Consider the following 20,406-nt stretch of genomic DNA (forward strand, 5'->3'; position numbering starts at 1 on the left):
TTTCTTTCTTTTTTAACTTGTTGCTAGAAAAATTAATTATTTTTATAGAAGGTGTACCTAAATACTATGCATGCAAGTACGTATAGATTTTTTTTTTTTTTTGCTTTTAAATGTTCAATTTTGCAGAAAGAAAAGCCACTTTAAGTTGTAAGAGAAGGTCTAAAATTTGACGGCGATAAGAGGCCTCGCTCATCGTCAGCTGCAGTGTACACATTTGTTAACGGTATATGGGAATGCCAAATCAGGTTTATTCTCAATTGTGAAGAAACCGTAGAGACGACAAATGTTGAAGTTCTATTCAAAACGTGACCAAACACGGTACATGGTTCAACGTACGAGGAATTTGTATACATACACTACTAAGAAGTAAAATTTAGTTTACCTTTTACCGGAGAGTTGAAATTTTGTCCGCGAAGACAGGCTTCGCTGTCCGCCAAGATGTGAGGGCATTGTGAGGGAAAATGAAAAGAAGAAAAATGGTGATTAAAAGAAAAACAGCATAAATTTTATTTTACCATATACTTTTCTATTTCAATGGGCGAGCAATAATAGAGTGAGAAAGTAAATAGGAAAAATTTCACATTTCGCTCACACTTGTGGTTATTTTTATTCCAAATTAAGTTTTCGTACTATTTCAAGGAAACTGTTCATACCAGATTAATGCAATTTATCCAAGACGTGAACCTATATACTTTATAGGGAAGTTCGTAAAAAGAGTTGTTGTATCGCCGTCTTTCTAAAAAAAAAAAACTTTAAAATGTTGACATTTTAAAAAAAGTCATTAGTATCCTCCTCTTTTTTTTTTGCTTGAGTTCTCCGTCGGTTCCATTATTCCTCATTCTTCTCACTTCATAGTCTGTAGTTCTTTTTTCTATATTTAATTTATTAATGTATTCCTCTATAAATCTTTCTCCTTTTGTGAAATAGTCTTCATATTTGCTCTCATATGATCTGCGTCGGATTTCATACGCCTTCTTGTATAGCACTCTTCGTCTAATTGGAGTAACACTACTCCATCTGCGACTGTTGTTGTCAGGCTCCTTAAGTTCATCCTTGTACTTTTTCTCTGTATCTGTGGAGATTTCTTCATTCCTATTCTCCTGTGATAGATCTGTTGCCATGGCCTCGTCCAACGTCCAAACCAAAGTTCTATTCGCTCCTTCCGTATCGTCCTCTTCTTTCTTCCGGCTTTCATTTTGCTTTTTTTAACTCCATATTAACTTGTTTATTTAATTGCATTTTAATTAGGGATTGTCTTCTTTCAGTGATTATATTTCCTAGGATGTCCACACCTAGTGAATCACTACTCTCTTCGAAGGGATTTTCTTTTTCTTGGTTAATGGAAGAAGTTCCCGTCATTTCCTCTACCTTAAATTCTTCCTCTTCTTGTTTGGTTACAGTTAGTTCTAAGTTTTCTCTAGTTATGCTGATAATACTACACTGACTTGTACTGTTAGCATCACCGTTCTGTCTTATCCTATCTTTAAATATTTCTTCTTCCCTTTCCTTGTTGTCTTCATCAAGATTCAATTCTTCAAATTTTTCAATTAATTTATCTTCTTCCAAGAGTTTATGGGACGTTGTTTTGTTCGGAGGTTCTTCATTCTCCTCTTCATCATCTGATGAAATCATTAATATTATAATTTTACGTCTTCTTGCTCGAGCTGTCATCTTATTATGGCTATGGTCATCAGACTCTTGTGTTTTTAAACGCTTAGTCCTTAAACTATATTTGTCCTCCTGTTCACTTTCTGATTTGTCATTCATCTCAGTGTGTTCCCTATCATCGTATTTTCTTTTTGTTTTTGTGCTTTCACTCTCTATGGAGTTAATATTATCTTCAATGGATATTCTACCTATTCGTATAAGATGTTTCTTTTTGTGTCGAATTTCATTAGCCGTTCTCGCCTGGAAATGATCGGCTAGGATGGCATTTAGATCTTTATTCCCTTTATTCATATTTGCCACCTTGATGAACAATTCGACCTTTTTGTTTGTTCATTTTGGTCCTGCTCCCGGTATTTGTCTGCATTTATTTTTATTTATTTCCGCAATTTTATCAACATTCCTTTCATTAGGATGTTCTTGTCTTGTATGGGTTCCTCTTCCATGACTGGATGTAAATGTCCTCGGGCAGTACCGGCAACGAAAATTGCCTTCTTCTACTTTTTCCCCAGGGCATTTAGGGATATGACATGTCATATTATGAAATTTCTCAAGTAGTTTCTTGCATTGGCGGCACTTGAACCGATATTTACCCATATGCTTAGTTTCAAGGTGTGAAACGAATCCTTTCATATTTAAAAATATCTCATTGCGGTGCCTGTGGCACTCTATATTGGTTTCCTCAATTGGATATATAATATCTATGGTGCCTTCCATCTTATGTGATAGTTACCAATATACTGAATGCGTTACAACCAGGAGACATACAAATAATCAGCAGATTAAAAGCAATAAATTATTATAAAAGTACTAGTCAAGACATAAGATGGGTTCGCTTATACCTGTTACAACCAATAGTCTAAGATTGATTAATAAGTCAATAACTAAAATATTCGAATAGAGGTACGCCTAAGACCTAGGCCATGTATTAATATAAAACAACATTACCACATTTATATGTAAAAGTTTTCAATAGACACGTTCTTATAAAAAAATAAATAATTAGATTATTTGTTGTAAGCATAAAAAACGTTAACTGGACTGTGCTTAATTTTGATGTTCTAAAATTGCTCTTTTTCCTTTTAATTAAAAGAATTATTCATCCTCAAATAAAGCGTTTATCTTCTTGCATAAGATTTAACTTCATACTTTAAATAACAACTATTGTACTGTAGAACTAATAGAGGAGGACTAACCATAGGTCAAAAAAGAAATTTCTTTAGGCTTTTAATTCAAAAAGAAAGATGTTAAATCAATGAATACAGTATACCCTCTTATGTGAGATCAAACTTTGTGTCCCTTATTAAAAAAATATTTTACTATGATTATAATAAAAAAGGACAAACCTTCGGCTTAAAATTTTAAATTGCTTTTTTTTGATTAAGAAAAAAGTCGATAATTGCATCGTTCCTTTTTCTACACGAGATTTAACTTTATAACACTTATGACAATTTATTGAGCCATGAATATGATGAAATAGTAGAAACCTTAGGTTCAGAATTTTAAATTACCTTTTTTAATTCAGAAAAAGATCAATAATTGCAACTCCCAAATTATTACATGAGATTTGACTTTGTATCCTTTGCAACAATTGTTGTCTTATAATTAAAATAAAATTAGGACTATTCTTAGGTTCAATATTTTAAATTACATTTTTGATTGAGAAGAAAGTTAGTAGTTACAATATTCCACTTTCTACGTAAGATTTAACTTTATACTTTTTATAACAATTTTAATACGATTATGATGAGATAAACTAACCTTAGGCTAACATTTTTGTTACCTTTTTTAATTAAAAGAAATGTTAATATATACAAAATTCCGCATTCTACGTAAGGTTTGAGTTTGTACCCTGAATAACAATTGCTATGCTATAACTATAACTATAACCTCCACCTGTCCCTCTCTCGGATTTTCAAGGTCCATCGGGACTCTCTGGACACTGCTGCAACTGGGGTGCTCTTCGCGTTCTATTCAATATCTCGATGCGAAATGCTTCCAGGGAACGTGAACGATGAAACAGAAAAAAAACCTTCCCAGAGCTCCCGGCGGCGTCTCCGAGTCCTGTTAGGTTACCCTGACGAACCTGTGAGGGTCCGAAGAATACGGTTGTGCTGCCCCGCTCTGGAATAGGAACCATATTCCCTTTCGCCCAAAGGATGGGCATTGCATTGGGAAATCCGTGAAGGCTAAGCCAGATAGCACTTGAGCAGTACTAGTGCCGTTTTTCTGGACGAGGGTCCCAATTAACCCCTTCACACAACAGTTCATGCCCGCAATCCCTTTGGAGTTATCCTAGGGCTTAGGATCGACTGACTCGTGTGCAACGGCTGTTCACGCGAAAGCCTTCACCACATCAGTCCTCCACATTTAGAGACATGGATGGCTTAATCTTTGAGACAAGCATATGACTACTGGCAGGATCAACCAGGGAATTGACCGACTAAAAAGCCGGAAAGTGTTGGACACAACAAACACAGCGTTCTAACAAAGGATAGGAAATCTACACCCGTCCAAGCATTTTAGACTTCTATTCTGGTGGAATAAGTCTATTCTTGCGGTGACTAGCTCCCGTTAATACTGACCGTGTGACAGCCGTCAAGAGCATATTAGACTCCCAATCCAATGGAATAAGCCTATTTGTGTCCTTGAACAGCTTCCTTCCACACGTTGCCGGTACATCCGACACAACACTTTTAAAGACTCCTTTTCCACCAGAATAAGCCTACTTTAGTGAGGCCTGGCTCCCGTTAGAACTGGCAGTAAGGCTACCCACAAAAGCACATTTAGACTCCTGCTCCAGTGAAACAAGTCTACTCGTGTCCTTGGATGACAGTGGCTTCCGTTCGACAAGTGGTAAACGCCCAAACTGACGAAAAGTCTATACCGTCCTTAACTAAAGGAAAATCGGTACTTACAAGCCACATGGAGAATAAAAAGTCACTTACGAAAAACAATGCTCCGCATAAGCCTTTGTAAGCTAGAATGACATGCTATCTGGCCTCATTTTCAAGGACAAGTAATTTCCAGTCAAATGGGCCAGACTCTTAAGCAAGGACAGCCCGTTCAAAGTCAATCGGCATCCCTCAAGAGTACAAAGCGGCTCTCGTCCTAACTACACTGGCTCTTGGTCCTTCAAGTGAAATTTGCGTCCCTTCACACTGGCATTATCTTTACATTTAAATCGGACTCGTCCGATTCACAAGGTGAACCTAACCCGAACAAAGGAAACTAGGAATAAAGACTCAGAGGCCCAATTACCTTGTTCGCCAGCCACCCTTGCGCCGGCCCAGGGTAGAGAATTGCACGGATAATTCCTGTTCACCCTGAACGCATCTAAGACTACTCGTGTGTATAAAACCCAGAGGCCAAATTACCTTGTTCGCCAGCCAGTCTTGTGCCGGCCCAGACTAGGGAATCACATTGACACGAGAAAGATCTCGTCAGCGGTATGTAGCGTGCAGAAATTGCTCCCGTTTGAACTGATAATCCCTACAGAGCAATATTAAAGACACCCGGTTCATTGAAATAAAGCTTACTTTTGCGAGTCTTGTTCCCGTTAGGACTGGCCGTATGGCTGTGCACAAAAACATATTAGACTCCTGTCTCAATGGAATTAGTGTCGAATCTATAGCTTTCTAGGTTGCTAAGAACATGAGTAGACTAAGGTGAACAGTGATACGTTCGACACTGTTTGAATTCATGACACTAAAAACATAAATACCATATTTCACGGGTATCAAATGTATAAGATAAGAAGATGTGCATTAGAATTTTTATTTTAACCCAGCTAAGAGGGTCATCAATTCTAGTTTATTCTAAATTGAGAAAAATATAAATAACTTTCGCAAAACGATAAGTTGTATTCACAGAAATCATATTGCTTTTGTTCTTTTTGAAGTTTATTAATCATATAGTATACAGAATGACTAAGTTATAAGGTCTTCTCAGACTATTTCTTGGATTATTGATATCGTAGTATTAGCTTTTGCATCCCTTTCACAAACAAGACAGTAAACCCACCCTTTCGAGGTTTGGACTTAGTGTTTAACGTGTGATTCGAGAAACAAGTGGGCCCGAACAGAAGTGTCTCTCGTGCCACAGATATATACGTTTACCAATAATAATTACGAGAGAGGGAACTGTTTTCTGGATTTAAGAAATTTATGTGTAATAATATTTAAAGAAAGAAGAAAGAATTATAAAGTGCTTTTGCGTTCAGCTACAGGAAAAATATCTTTAAGAAAAGACAGTTTGTGTCTAATTTCTTTCAAATATATACATGAGAGGTAAACTAATATAAAAGAAAACTGAAGTTAGTTTCGCTTTCTTGCTGCTTTCAGCGCATCCTTCTAAGAGAGAGAACGAAGCGTAATAAATGCGCTATTGGTAATCTTCACATGTGGAAATGGGGCAAATAGATAACTTAATTAATTCTTGTAAAATTCTAAATCCATGTGTCCAGACCGTGGTTATGGACTGGACTCGATGAAAATTTTTGTAACCGTTTGTTCATTCCTAACTTTAAAAACTGCCGAAAAGTTATAACGTTATTAGATAGGAGAAACTCAATTCAGTGAAGATCCTTCTACCGACAAAGAGGCTATAATCAACCAATTAATATTGGATGGTCTAAAATATTCCTATATACCGATATATTCATAAGGAGGTTTTTGTTGGTGTTTAGCGTCCTGAGTCTAGATGAGATATAGACCGTATTGCACAAATGCATCCTCGCCGGGAATGAGACTCAATATCTAGTGTAGGCAAAGCGCGCATATTGGCCATTGAATCAGCGAGAAGGACATCTGACAGTATCTCAGTAAATAAGTTAATGCTTGACGTATGCTTGTGATAACCTGCAACTGTATATAAGTAAACTAAGCAAGTGATTTTCTGCTTATCAATTGTATATTCTGAAATTTTCCGAAATCGAGCAAAATACAAATACTTACACTAAATCTATCTTTCCTTACATTGAGATTTTCACTTTACAGTACGTACGCGCCAGATTCATTTTATTTATAATTAAGAACTGTTTTCCACTATTTAATAAAACGTGTTCTTTTGGTTTTTGTACAGTGTACAAGATATAATGTGAATCTGAATGAGAATCATGAACTTTGAAACTATTGTGAATAGTAGTTTTAACAATTACTGTATACTTGTGCATTCAAGACTAGCTTCCTGCCGAAATTCCGTGCTGAGAAATGTATGGTCTTCCTGGTTTCGTTGACAGGTAACAGGGTTTCTCTGAACAGGACTACGACTTTCAATTAATCTACAACTTTAACACTTCCTCGCCTACCACATTGAACGTTAGGATATCGAGTGGACCATTTCAGTAAGGAAGAGTAATGGAAACCTGTATCTGATATGATTATTAGTATAGATTTAAAGTTCAGGAAACATAAGCAGTATAACTGTGAATGAATTTTTTTTTTTTTTTTGGAGGAGTGTCATTGGCACATGATAGGGGACAATTACGCCCCATTGAATTTTAGTAACACAGGCTTTAGTATACATTATGCACGAGGTCTACTAATATCCTAATGAAACATGTGAGACTCTTATGTCATTTTACAGTATTGTTCCACCTGGCAAAACTTAAAATGACGTAACTTATTTCTTGTAAACCTTTGTTAAAGAATAGGGGGTTGTCTTGGACTCGGAGTCTCTTGGATTCAGAAATATAATTCCTAGTCTCATTCTAGTAAAAGATCACATACATTGTTGCGATGTGAATAAAAATCTGAGAGGAATACCTTTTCAGAAAATATTTGGTCCCCGAAGTTATTTGCCGTCTTAGAAAAAACAAAGTAAGGGGAAAATGCAACGAAAACCAGCCTATATAGTCTCACTGTTGGTAGAGGATGTATAGTAGCCTCAGTCTATAGACAGCCACTTGCTCACAAGGGGATGCCGCCCCCGTGTGAGTTTTTTTCATACTGTCCTGTTTGGTTATCCTCTTCCTTGAAAACTGTCAGTCAATAAACTGAACCCAAACTGTTGCCAAGTCTTTGTCAATGATCTTTTATTTTTGACACAACCTTCCCCACCACCCACACTGTTAGACACATGGATGGAAGAGAAATAGAGGGGAACGAAGGCACTAAGTATGGCAACATATAGGTTTTTCTCCTTCCAAAGGAACCACAAACTTTATGGCAGCTTTTTAATGCAAAATTCAAAGTCTCCCGACTGGCTATGGTCTGGACGCGCTTTTTATAAGGGATGTTATGCTTTTGGCCAGTGATCCACATGGCAGTACCTAATAAAAATGATAAAAATAAAAATAATAACACTAGTCTAAATATGATTTAAAGGAAATGTTTATAATTTTATTGCCTTGAAGTGGACAATAGCGTCCGCTTGTGATCATGATTATTTCATTTTTTTTCTTTCTTTTTTAACTTGTTGCTAGAATAATGAATTATTTTTATTGAAGGTGTACCTAGATGGAAGTACGTATAGAATGCTTTTGCTTTTAAATGCTCAATTTTGCAGAAAGAGAAGCCACTTCAAGTTGTAGCAGAAGGTCTAAAGTTTGACGGCGAGAAGAGGCCTCGCTCACCGTCACCTGCAGTGTACACAGTCGGCAACGGTATATGAGAATGCCAAATCAGGTTTATTCTCAATTGTAAAGAAACCGTAGAGACAACAATCAACCGTAGAACTTGTATATATATCAATTCTAAGAAAGAAAATTCAGTTTATTTTTTACCGGAGGGTTGAAATTTTGTCCGCAAAGACAAGCTTCGCTGTCCGCCAAGATGTGCGGACATTGTGAGGGGAAAATGAAAAGAAGAAAAATAGTGATAAAAAGAAAAACAACATATTTTTTTCCCATATAATTTTCTGTTTCAATAGGCGAGCTATAACAGAGTAAGAAAGTAAATAAGAAAAATTTTAGAGTTTGCTCATACTTGTGGTCATTTTTATTACAAATTAAGTTTTTCCACTATTTCAAAAAAAAAAAACTATTCATATCAGATTAAAGCAATTTGTGCAAGACGTGAACCTACATACTTTACAGGGAAGTTCGTAAAAAGAATTGTTGTATCGCCATCTTTAAAATGTTACAGAAAGTTGAACATTTGACGGCAAACAGAAGCCACGCTGACCGTCGAAAGCTGCGAACGCAGCGGCAGGTGTAGAGAAGAACACGAAATCATGTTCTTGCTCAATTGTATAGAGACCGTAGAAGCTAGAATAGTGAAAGTTCTACACAAGACATACTTAAACATAGTACATGCGACAACGTACAAACAATTAGTATATACAAATTACTAACAGACAAAATTCAGTTTCTCTTTTACCGGAGGGTTAAAATTTTGTCGGCGAAGACAGGTTTTGATTGCCGCAAAGAAGTGTGGATACTGTGGTGGAAGGTGAGACGAGGAAAAATACTGATGAAAAGGAAAACAATATAAAATTTATTTAACTATATACTATTCTCCGTCAATCGGTGAACTATAAGTAAATTAGAATACTATTATATTTCGCTCACCCTTGTGGTCAAGCTTGTTTGAAATTACGTTTCTACACTATTTTTGGAAAATTATTCAAACCAGAATAGTGCAATTTGCACAGAAAGTGTATGAAAATACTGTGCATGGCAGTTGATATAAAGAATTGTAGTACCTCCAATTTTATAAAGAAAAATATACTTCAAATTGGTCCAGAAGGTTGAAAATTTTAATGCAAGCACAGAGTACACTGGCCGTCAAGGGCTTTGAACGCTAGCTGCAAGGATAGATGAAAAATTGAAATCATTTTATTTCCCACTACGGATAGAAAACCCAATAAAACTAGAATAGTAAAGTTTCTACACGAAATGTATGCAAACACAATATATCGGAGTAGGTTATTAGGAATTTTTATATTCACATTTACAATAATAATAATAATAATAATAATAAATAAATAAAGACAAAAATAAAAAAAAGTTATTACACTTTAAAATGTAGCGGAGGGTTGAAAATTTTCCGGCTAAAACGAGGTTTATTGGCCATGAAGATTTGTGAGCATGCAGCGTAAAAATAAGACAATCGTTAGAGCAGCGCGGTTGGGGGGAGATAAACATAGAAATAATGAAAAGAAATCACTAATATCCATTCCAGCTTCAATTAATGAACAATGAGGTAGGGAGACAGCAAACAACAACACTGTTGTTTATTCCTTCACATTCGGAATGACGGTCATCCCAGATTGTTTTTCCACTAACTTGACGAAAGAATTGAGTATAGAATAGTGACATTACCAGCCTACCTGTACCTAAACACTGTGCATTTGAATATGTATAATATAAGTACTCTCATATCTGCGCAGATAAGGCTCATAGTTGCAGTCAAAATGCCTACAGTTGCCGTCAAAATGCTCACACTTGCCGTTAGAATGCTCACACTTGCCGTCAGAATGCTCACATTTGAAGTCACAATTTATAAGGTTTAAAAAATGCGGTAAGAAGTAAAGCAACATAAATGTCACTTAACCAGATACTATTCTGTGCCAATGGGTGAGCAATAACAGAGTAAGAAAGTAAATTGGAAAACTTTTACATTTCGCTCACACTTGTGGTCATGGTTATTCTAAATTACGTTCTCCCACTATTGTAACGAAACTATTCAAACCAGAATAGTGCAATTTCTACATGAGGTGTACCTTGATCCCAGCACAGCTGTAGGATGTAAATTTTGAAGTTTTCATTTCATTTTAATAATAATAATAATAATAATAATAATAATAATAAATATCTGCAAGAAAGTTTAAATTTGGCTTAATACAGGAGGCGAACCACCCAGGCTGTTTGCCGGAATAAAACTCGGATCCCTAACGCCAGAAGCGCATACATTAAGGGATTAGCCACGAGGTGGCTGATACAGAAATAAAGCAAATTCCAATATTTTTACTTTTGAAATTATTGTTATTGCAAATCAAGTTTTTAACAAAGGTGTTCTAACTACAAACGTGAAATTTCAACCCAAACCATGGGAAAGCACTGTGTAAAGAAATATATATATATTTAACGGCAGTGACGCGGAATATATATATAAAAATTCGTCCATGGTTTTTCTCACAAACCCAAACGCCCCCCCCCCCAAAGAAAAAATAGGTTTATTGCATCTCTTTGGTCCGGTACATAATCGTGGCAGACAGGTTAAAATTTCAAGGGACCGTGCACACTATAGCAACAGCAAAGAATATAGGAAGAAACGGCAGAAATCCGATAAAACGCGGTGTTGGCGTGTGCCACCTCGGTAGTGAAAGAAGAATTTCTTTCTGTTAACACGAATTTTTCTCATCGAGATTAAACAAATAATTAATTTAATAAAAATTAAATACTTCTAAGGGAAGAACACAGCAAATGAATGAAGAGGTAGGTAAAAATTCCAAATTGAAATACAGGGCTTTGAACTTCAAAATAAATAAACCATTATCATACTTAAAAATATGTGGTAAAAATTAAAAAGAAAACGTTGTGATAAGATATTTGTTGTACTCTCACGAGAAAATACACACATCGTCTGGAAATTTGAGTCGATAGAAAGCACACGACTGTGAGTTAAAACAACCAAATTTAAAACGAAATCACCACATAAGTGTAAGCTAATGAAGTTCAACAAAAGAAAGCATAAGGTAAATTATGGCGGTGATGGAAGGAGCAGTTACCGTCATGTAAACTAGTCCGTCCACGCTTAAGTTCAACGGGGGCGAGAAGGTCAACCATGTCGGTGATGGATGGCTTACTTGTTGTCATACAGAGTAGCCCCTGCTTCTCGTGAGACCCATGTTCCCCGTGCTAGAACTTTTACGTATGAGAGAAGTAAAGATCGGCAAGTGTGAGCGAGTGGGAAAAGGTAAAGTCAGCAATTATGAGCATATGGATCATTCCACATAAGACACTTGTTGCACTCTCAAGAGAAGATATGTACTTTCCAGATCAGGTATAAATATATAACTGTGAGCGAAAACAACCAAATTAAGAAATCACCCCATAACTGTAAACTACTGAAATTCAACAAAAGAAAGCATACGGTAAATGATGGCGGTGATGGAGGGCGCAGTTACCGTCATTTAAACCAGTCCGTGCACGCTTAAGTTTAACGGGAGCTCAAGTCGGTGATGGATGAGTCTGTTGCCGTCAAATAAAGGAGCTCCTGCTTATAATGGGACAAATGTACTATTTCTGGGAACGGACACATTATATGGAAGTGTATGCCAGGTGTACTTGTCGGTGATAATAAGACTACTGTGGTATCTGGTGTCACGGAGGCAGTACGGACTGTGGTAGGGAATTGACGGACGAGGTCGCCCCTGTCTAAAGTACGTTCCCTTTAAAGATCTCGCCCACACTTGCTGCAAGGTTCTTCCATCTCCTGTAAGACCGCTTACCCGCAAAACACGCGCGGGTCAGACACGAGTCAGACACGTGCGTGTGACAGTAATGATCAAACGAATGGCACTAAAAAGCGGTCGGAGAGGGAGACATGGTCCCCCTTACTAACCCTTTTATATATGGGGAAAAAGTCAAGTAAAAATGGGCAAGTAAAGTAAAGATTTCGCAACAAAATAAAGTAAAAGTCGGCCGGAGGTCCCGTCTAACCGACAAGACGAATCCTTCAAGCGAGGGCTAAGTCTCAACAGATCGCAGCGTGGCAACCGCTCACAATACCCCGCCAGGTATCTAAGTCGTTTACAGAGCATTCCACGTCCCAACCTTTCGTAGTAGATAGGTTCGCGTAGTAAACACACTTTCAAATGAGGGACGCCAGATACCGTTGCTTTGCCTAGATCGGATTGTACCCTAGAGGCGTTCAGGTATAATCCAGCGAATGGTAGCGTCACACCACCGGCCGCTCGACCGAGTGTATGAACCAATTGCTCGTACTGGGCAGGTTTACTATGGCAATGGTCGCGCATCGGTACGGTGAAACTAACATGTCTCACGGCTAACAGAGCCTCTAGCGCCAAAAATAACCGAATAAACCACCACATTCTTAACTTTTAATTTATCCTGAATCACATCAATAAATTTCTAGTATTTATCTTTTTTTCCCTTATTGCTTGCGTTTCAAAGTTAGACTGCTCAAATCTAACTGTGACATCAGTAATTGATGCACCATTATCTTTCGTGACAACTATATCAGGTTTCAGTAGTTCACCATTTCCTAACCTTATTTCAGGCTCCTTACTTATTTTGTAATTATTATCCAACATGTTTTCACAAAGTAGATTAACAATCTCATTATGTCTATGAATAATTTTATTTTTGTTTTCAATACATTCGCACAGTACATGTGCCAAGGTTTCATTTTTAATCCTACACCTTCTACACAATACATTACTTTGATCAGAAGCTTGGGCTAAGGTTCCTCTAGTACCAAAAGTATTTGTACGCAATTTCATTAAATCTATGAATCTTGACTCTGACATTAGATTAATATCATAGAATGGTGCATTGATCCATTTATCATCTTTAAAATTACCTATACTTTAGCCTTGAAAATGTAAAGATGACCACCTTTCAAATTCCTTTTTTTTAAATTCTAATCTGGTTCTCTCTATTTTTTTAATTGAAATAGGCCATTTCAAACCCAGGGCCGTGGCTCTACGTACCATAACTAGATCTACTCTGTTATGAATGTACAATTCTTTTACAAGGGAGTCTTCGTTATGCTTCCATTTATGCCCCATTTTGAGCACAGCCAATGAGACCACATTTGTTACTCTTGGCAAGCCAAGTCCACCATCCATTTTTCTACAATATAAAATGGCATCTGTAACAGAATGATTCAAATGTAGAACCTTCTTTACAATATTTCTTAGAAATTCAGTGATACCAACCCATTTATTAGATTATAATAGAACTTTCGCAATATATATTTATAAATTACATCTAATTTCTGCCTTGGTTTCAACCTTAAAGTAAGTACTCTCTGAATTACCTTATATATAAAATCTAATTGATTTTTGTTATTTATCCCATCACTAACCGTATATTGGCAGCCCAAGTATTGGAACTGCTCATCTACATTTAAATTTCTTATATATATTTTTTTTTTGATTTTCAGCAGATAGTTCAATTTTATGAGAGTACCAGGTTTTTCGAGAATTTCGTATCCAGAAAGCATAACATTTTTCAATAGATAATTGCATATCCAAGTTAAGATATGTGTTAATCATAGCCAATTTACCCTGCAGCCCTTTTTCCTCCATAACTAAAACCACGATGTCATCAGCATATGCAAGTACTGGGACATTTTCACCATTAACCTTATATCCACCAACACTCTGTTGTAGTCCATTAATTAGGTAATCAAAAACCAAATTAGAAAGAAGGGAGTAAGAGGATCACCTTGTTTTATTCCTCTTTTTAACTGCAAATGAATGTCTCTGCCCTAATCTGATTGTGGAAACAATAAAGGACATGTACACTGACGTTACAACAGTTATTAAAGGTAACAATCTCTTGCTTTGAGGACTTCTACAATTGCTGCATGGGGGACAGTGTCGAAAGCCTTGGATATATCAATGCCCAAGACGGCAACTCCCTCTTGCCTCTTACTATGATATAAAATTGGTTAAATAGAAAGCAATTATTGGGAGTGCCTTCATTTTTGGTAAATCCTTTCCGCCTATTATTATAGCAAATTTCATTCCGTAGTCTCTCATCCAGTATGGCACTAAAAATCCTGTGGAAGAGTGGGCTACTTGTAATCGGCCTCCAGTTTTTAGCTTGAGATAGGTCCTCTTTTTTTTAATTAACGTTGTCCTATTTACGTTCCAAATTTGTGGAATTATTCCCATTTTAAGGACAACATTAAATAGAGCCTCGAGAATATCAACAATTTCCGGGCTTTCTATATCTTTTCTTCTTATGTTATCTACCCCAGGAGCAGATTTTCCTTTTAATTTATGATCATTAAAATTTCCTTTCTTGTAATTGAGTTACTTAGACGTTCTTTTGATAATTGATCCATTTGACCTCTCTGAAAGTTTTTCACATTTACCTGTTCTACCCCATAAACCGTTATATAGCCGCTCTATATCTTCATCTAGTGGTTTATTTACTGGTCCCATAGTCAGTTCCCCTAAGTTATTATCCATGATTTTATTGGCTAAGGCTTCAGAGTTAGTCCTATATAACTGTTGTGTATTTGCATATTGCCTCACTTTTTTGTTTCCAGAGTTAAATTTTATTTTAGTTTTATTTACGTTATTCTTGCTTTTTGTTTTGTCTTCATTACATTTCACTAGACTGCTAACAATTCCATCATTAAGCCTGTTCAAATCCGATATATCTAGGGTGATTTTATTTTCCAGTACAGGTCTAAGGATTTTGTAAATAATCCAGAGATCTTCAATTGGCTGGTTATTCTTTAGTAATTTTATAATTTCCTTTCACTTCGTCACAAGGTGTAACCCTTGACAGTCACCTCGCCCAGCCCGGCACGTCAGCGAACAACCCACTTCCCGACCAAGCCCGACTAGCCCCGGTCCTCAGAGCCAATCCTTATCCCGAAGTTACGGATCGGATTTGCCGACTTCCCTTACCTACATTAATCTATCGACTAGAGGCTCTTCACCTTGGAAACCTGCTGCGGATATGGGTACGATCTGGCGCGACACCTCCACGTGTTCCTCTCTCGAATTTTCAAGGTCCATCGGCACTCTCTGGACGCTGCGGTGCTCTTCGCGTTCTATTCCCTACCTCCATGCGAAATGCTTCCAGGGAACGTGAACGCTGAAACAGAAAAGAAAACTCTTCCCAGAGCTCCCGACGGCGTCTCCGACTTCTGTTAGGTTACCCTGACGAACCTGTGAGAGTCCGTAGAATACGGTTCCGCTGCCCGGTTCTCGAATAGGAACCAGATTCCCTTTCGCCCAAAGGATGGATATTGCATTCGGAAATCCGTGAAGGCTAAGCCAGATAGCACTTGAGCCGTGCTAGTGCCGTATTTCTGGACGACGGTCCCAATTAACCCCTTCACACAACAGTTCATGCCCGCAATCCCCTTGGAGTTATCCTAGGGCTTAGGATCGACTGACTCGTGTGCAACGGCTGTTCTCATGAAACCCTTCTCCACATCAGTCCTCCAGGGCCTCGCTGGAGTATTTCCTACTGCCACCAAGATCTACACCGACGGCGGCTCCAGGCAGGCTCACGCCCAGACCCTTCTGCGCACACCGCCGCGACCTCCTACTCGTTACTGCTTCATTCGGTGCGATATGGAGCCTCCACTGCAGTAACGGCCGAGTATAGGCACGAAGCTTGAGCACCGTCCATTTTCAGGGCTAGTTGCTTCAGCAGGTGAGTTGTTACACATTCGTTCGCGGATTCCGACTTCCATGGCCACCGTCCTGCTGTCTTAAGCAACCAACACCTTTCATGGTTTCAAAATAAGATCGAATTTAGGCGCCTTAACTCAGCGTTTGGTTCATCCCACAGCGCCAGTTCTGCTTACCAAAAGTGGCCCACTAGGTACTCCGATCCTAAACCTCTGCTTCACTCTCAAGCAAGCAGAGTGTCTCACCAATTTAAAGTTTGACAATAGGTTGAGGTCGTTTCGGCCCCAAGGCCTCTAATCTTTCGCTTTACCGGATGAGACTCGTTCGACATTCGTTCAAATGAGCACCAGCTATCCTGAGGGAAACTTCGGAGGGAACCAGCTACTAGATGGTTCGATTAGTCTTTCGCCCCTATACCTAGCTCCGACGATCGATTTGCACGTCAGAATCGCTACGAACCTCCACCAGGGTTTCCCTTGACTCTGTTTTGGCTGGGCATAATTCACCATCTTTCGGGTCCCAACATGTACGCTCTAGGTGCGCCTCATCTCGCAATGAGAACGAGACACCCCGGGAATGCGAGAGGGCCCGTGTTAGGAAACAGAAAGGCCGTTTCAACCCTTCCAAAGCAAAGGTCTCCATCTTCCCTCAATCTCTATACAGAGACCCTTACTTTCATTACGCCCTTGGGTTTAGTAATTCCCAATGACTCGCGAACATGTTAGACTCCTTGGTCCGTGTTTCAAGACGGGTCGGATGGTCCATTAAACAGTACACGCCACAAACAGGAGATACGCCCGGTTCATAGAGTCTGCACCAACATCATCAGACTACTAAAGTCTGTGGCTAAGCCCGACGGCTAACAAATCCAACACTTGTACAGACATGAAGGCGTTAAACGGAGGCAACTCCGTATTGTCATACCTCCGAACGCCAGCCGGGATACCAGGGGTTTGTAAGGACAACGGGGACCCAGACAAGATCCTCCCTGGGCCGTAGACCGGCATCCAACGAGTTGTGACGCCTCGAAAGACAGAAATGCGAGGGCCTATGTACAGTCAGCTGCATCTCCCAGGAGTCCCAACCCCCGAAGGAGTAAAAGATCAACCTAAAAGTGCAGTCTACACAGTTCTCTCTGAATCTCTAATCCGGGGTTTCAGGTACCATCCGTTTACCCCCGAACGGATTCACGTACTTTTGAACTCTCTCTTCAAAGTTCTTTTCAACTTTCCTTCACGGTACTTGTTCGCTATCGGTCTCGTAATCATGTTTAGCTTTAGATGAAGTTTACCACCCACTTAGGGCTGCACTTTCAAGCAACCCGACTCTGAGGAGAGGTCTTCCCGAGAACTGAAACGGTCGCACGGGCCTGGCACCCTCTATGGGCAGAGGTTCTATTCAAGAGAGACTTAGACACGCCTTAAGAACTCGGGAGAATATACCCTCCCTAACACCACATTTCTCAACAGTCTACGACTGCGAGATTCGGTGCTGGGCTCTTCCATGTTCGCTCGCCGTTACTAAGGGAATCCTTGTTATTTTTTTCCTCCGCTTATTATATGGTTAAATTAAGTGGGTAATCTCACTTAATCTGAGGTCGAGCGCCAAAAATACAGCGCGCCTGATGGCTCGTGCACAACAGGACTTTTTAATTTCCAATATGTAGACCGCCAAGGTAAGTCAGGGGTCACCATGTACTGAAGCTCATCCAGGAATAGAGGCAAATTGGAATACCAAGACTCAGAGGCCCAATTACCTTGTTCGCCAGCCAGTCTGGCGCCGGCCCAGGCTAGAGAATTGCATGGACACAAGACAGTCTCGTTCCCATCGAAAGGGGTTTGACAAGGATGAAATCCAATAACCAAGTTCCCCAATTCACTTAGGAACTTTCGTCGAGACAAAAACTGCCTCAACAGGCGGATGTAAACCACCAGCCTTTGCTGCTCATTTAAGACGACCGCTGTCGCGGAAGCCCAAGAACACACAGTTTCCATTCCCAGGACCCATGGTCACAAGAGGTTACCAACAAGAAAGTGAAGCCTTGAGCGAGACCCCTTGCCAGGGCCCTTACACATGGCCACAGCATCACTACCGCAGTAGCGAGAGGCTGTGCGGTCATCCGAAAAACTTCCACCGCCAGGATAAAGATACCGACCTTCAGACAGGTGTGACTCAGAAGAGATCCTGCGTCGCAATGTGCGTTCGAAACGTCGATGTTCGTGTGTCCTGCAGTTCACACTCTTTCGCGCAGCTAGCTGCGTTCTTCATCGACCCACGAGCCAAGTGATCCACCGTTCAGGGTTGTAAAAATTCTACAACAGCATTTCACGTATGCCGTGCAAGACATTAAAGTTAGTTTAACTTACCGCATCGGGGGCCGCACTGCCTCCTGTTTGGCCCCGTCAGCTGCCGTCGCTAACCACAAAGCTGGGCGTGTTCATTCGAAAGCCTTTCTCTGCATCACAAGGAATTATCTTAGGCTGCCCATGAGTTTCTAGCCAAAAATCATGGCTACCGGTTTTTGATTGAAGGCCATCTTGAACAGAAAATGATACTGGCCTACAAAGCAGCAAATTCTAGCTCTAGTCACCCGTCCCGAGAATATTAAAGGCTTCTTCTGCTACTAACGTGTAAGCCTTGCTCCTCAGAGCCTTTTCAAGACTTCTCCCACAAAGCAGTCACAGCCTACTCGAGTCCTTGGAGGACAAGCTTCCCTACTACCCCAGAACCCGACATCCGACACAAGCATTTTAAACGCTCCTGCTCCGATCTAATAAGTCTTACTCTTTTAGAGCCTTTTCAAATCTTCTTTTTAAAACGAATAAGCATACTTGAGCCCTTGGGTAACGGAACTGGTTTATCATGTCTCTGACCGAGCATTTACGACTCCTGCTCCAATGGAATAAGTCTTACTCTCTTTGAGTCTTTTCAAGACTTCTGCTCCACCGAAATAAGTCTACTCCTATCCTTAGATGATACACGGACTGTGTCAACAGGTAGCCTACGCTACCCTCGCCGATGACAGGTGCTCCCGTTCTTGCTGCTCGCTTCCCAACTGTAGGGAAGACACGGCTCACCTTCCTCTCCATCGCCTGTCAAGATCCGTGGCTCCCGTTCAACGGTGTCAATCTAACTGATACGACACACTAATAAGAAACTTTTGACATCAATCACCGCAGTGATGATGAATTGATAATGATCCTTCTGCAGGTTCACATACGGAAACCTTGTTACGACTTTTACTTCCTGGAAATGATCAAGTTTGGCCATCTTTCTGACACGTCGGTACCTCCGCAAGTCGGAGGTGCCGGGTATCAGTCCGAAGGCCTCACTAAATCATTCAATCGGGAGGAGCGACGGGCGGTGTGTACAAAGGGCAGGGACATAATCAGCGCAAGCTTATGACTTGCGCTTAGTGGGAATTCCTCGTTTATGGGACATAATTGCAAGCCCAATCCCTAGCACGAAGGAGGTTCAGCGGGTTACCCGGACCTTTCGGTCAGGGAAGTCACGTTGTTTCCTTCAGTGTGGCGCGCGTGCGGCCCAGAACATCTAAGGGCATCACAGACCTGTAATTGCCCAATCTCATGCTGCTAGAGGCAGCCTGTCCCTCTAAGAAGACATGAACGTTGGAAGGAAAGATTCCAACGCCTAGTTAACAGGCTAGTCTCTCGTTCGTTATCGGAATTAACCAGGCAAATCGCTCCACCAACTAAGAACGGCCATGCACCACCACCCACTGAATGAAGAAAGAGCTCTTGATCTGTCAATCCTTTCAGTGTCCGGGTCTGTTGAGGTTTCCCGTGTTGAGTCAAATTAAGCCGCAGGCCTTACTCCTGGTGGTGTCCTTCTGTCAATTCCTTTAACCTTGGTGAGGTTTTGACAGGTTGGTGATTAGGAATGACGACATGGCTAATACTTGGTTTCTGCAAGAGTGAAGTGCGTACCCAGCTAATTAATTATAGTGGTGACATTACTATTTTATATTATTTTCCACAGGAATCCAGTCGTCTCTCAAGCATCCTTCAAGATAACAAAACTATTCCGTAAAAATATGGTTTAAAAGGAGCCATGCTCGCTTGGCTGTCCGTGAGTTTTGTGTAATAGTGATGTTACTGCTCAGTTATTTAATTATTATAATGACCTTCTTATTCTATATGTTTATAGAGCAATTTGTATATTCCTATGGATGTTTGAGATACAGTTGAATTCTTGTGGAAGATAAAAAAAATAAAAGGGGCCTGTTTGCTTGGTTAGCTAGTGGTTTATTGAATTTGTTGGAATATTCTAAATTTCAAAAAATACATTAATAATTATTATCTAATAGTGAATACTTAGTGTTCAGTAATAAAAAAGACAATTATATGGGTGGATTATTTCTTCACTTGGGTACCGGATTGCATTGGATTTCTAAAAAAGAAAAAAAAACAATGATTAACTCTTGAGCAC

General features: G+C 39.5%; 1 non-coding gene and 2 pseudogenes across 1 annotated transcript; all 3 read right to left on the reverse strand.

The window, feature by feature from the left end:
- Positions 1-14,941: 14,941 nt before the first annotated feature.
- On the reverse strand, positions 14,942-17,557 carry LOC145688681 (large subunit ribosomal RNA; annotated as a pseudogene).
- Positions 17,558-18,108: 551 nt separating this feature from the next.
- Positions 18,109-18,260, reverse strand: LOC145688744 (5.8S ribosomal RNA). The gene has a single exon (XR_014131975.1). It is a non-coding gene; the product is annotated as a 5.8S ribosomal RNA (ribosomal RNA).
- An 898-nt stretch (positions 18,261-19,158) lies between these two features.
- Positions 19,159-19,825, reverse strand: LOC145688627 (small subunit ribosomal RNA; annotated as a pseudogene).
- Positions 19,826-20,406: the final 581 nt, after the last annotated feature.

This window comes from Thermobia domestica, chromosome 6 (assembly GCF_964235325.1).
Source record: "Thermobia domestica chromosome 6, izTheDome1.hap1.1, whole genome shotgun sequence".
Classification (NCBI taxonomy): domain Eukaryota; kingdom Metazoa; phylum Arthropoda; class Insecta; order Zygentoma; family Lepismatidae; genus Thermobia; species Thermobia domestica.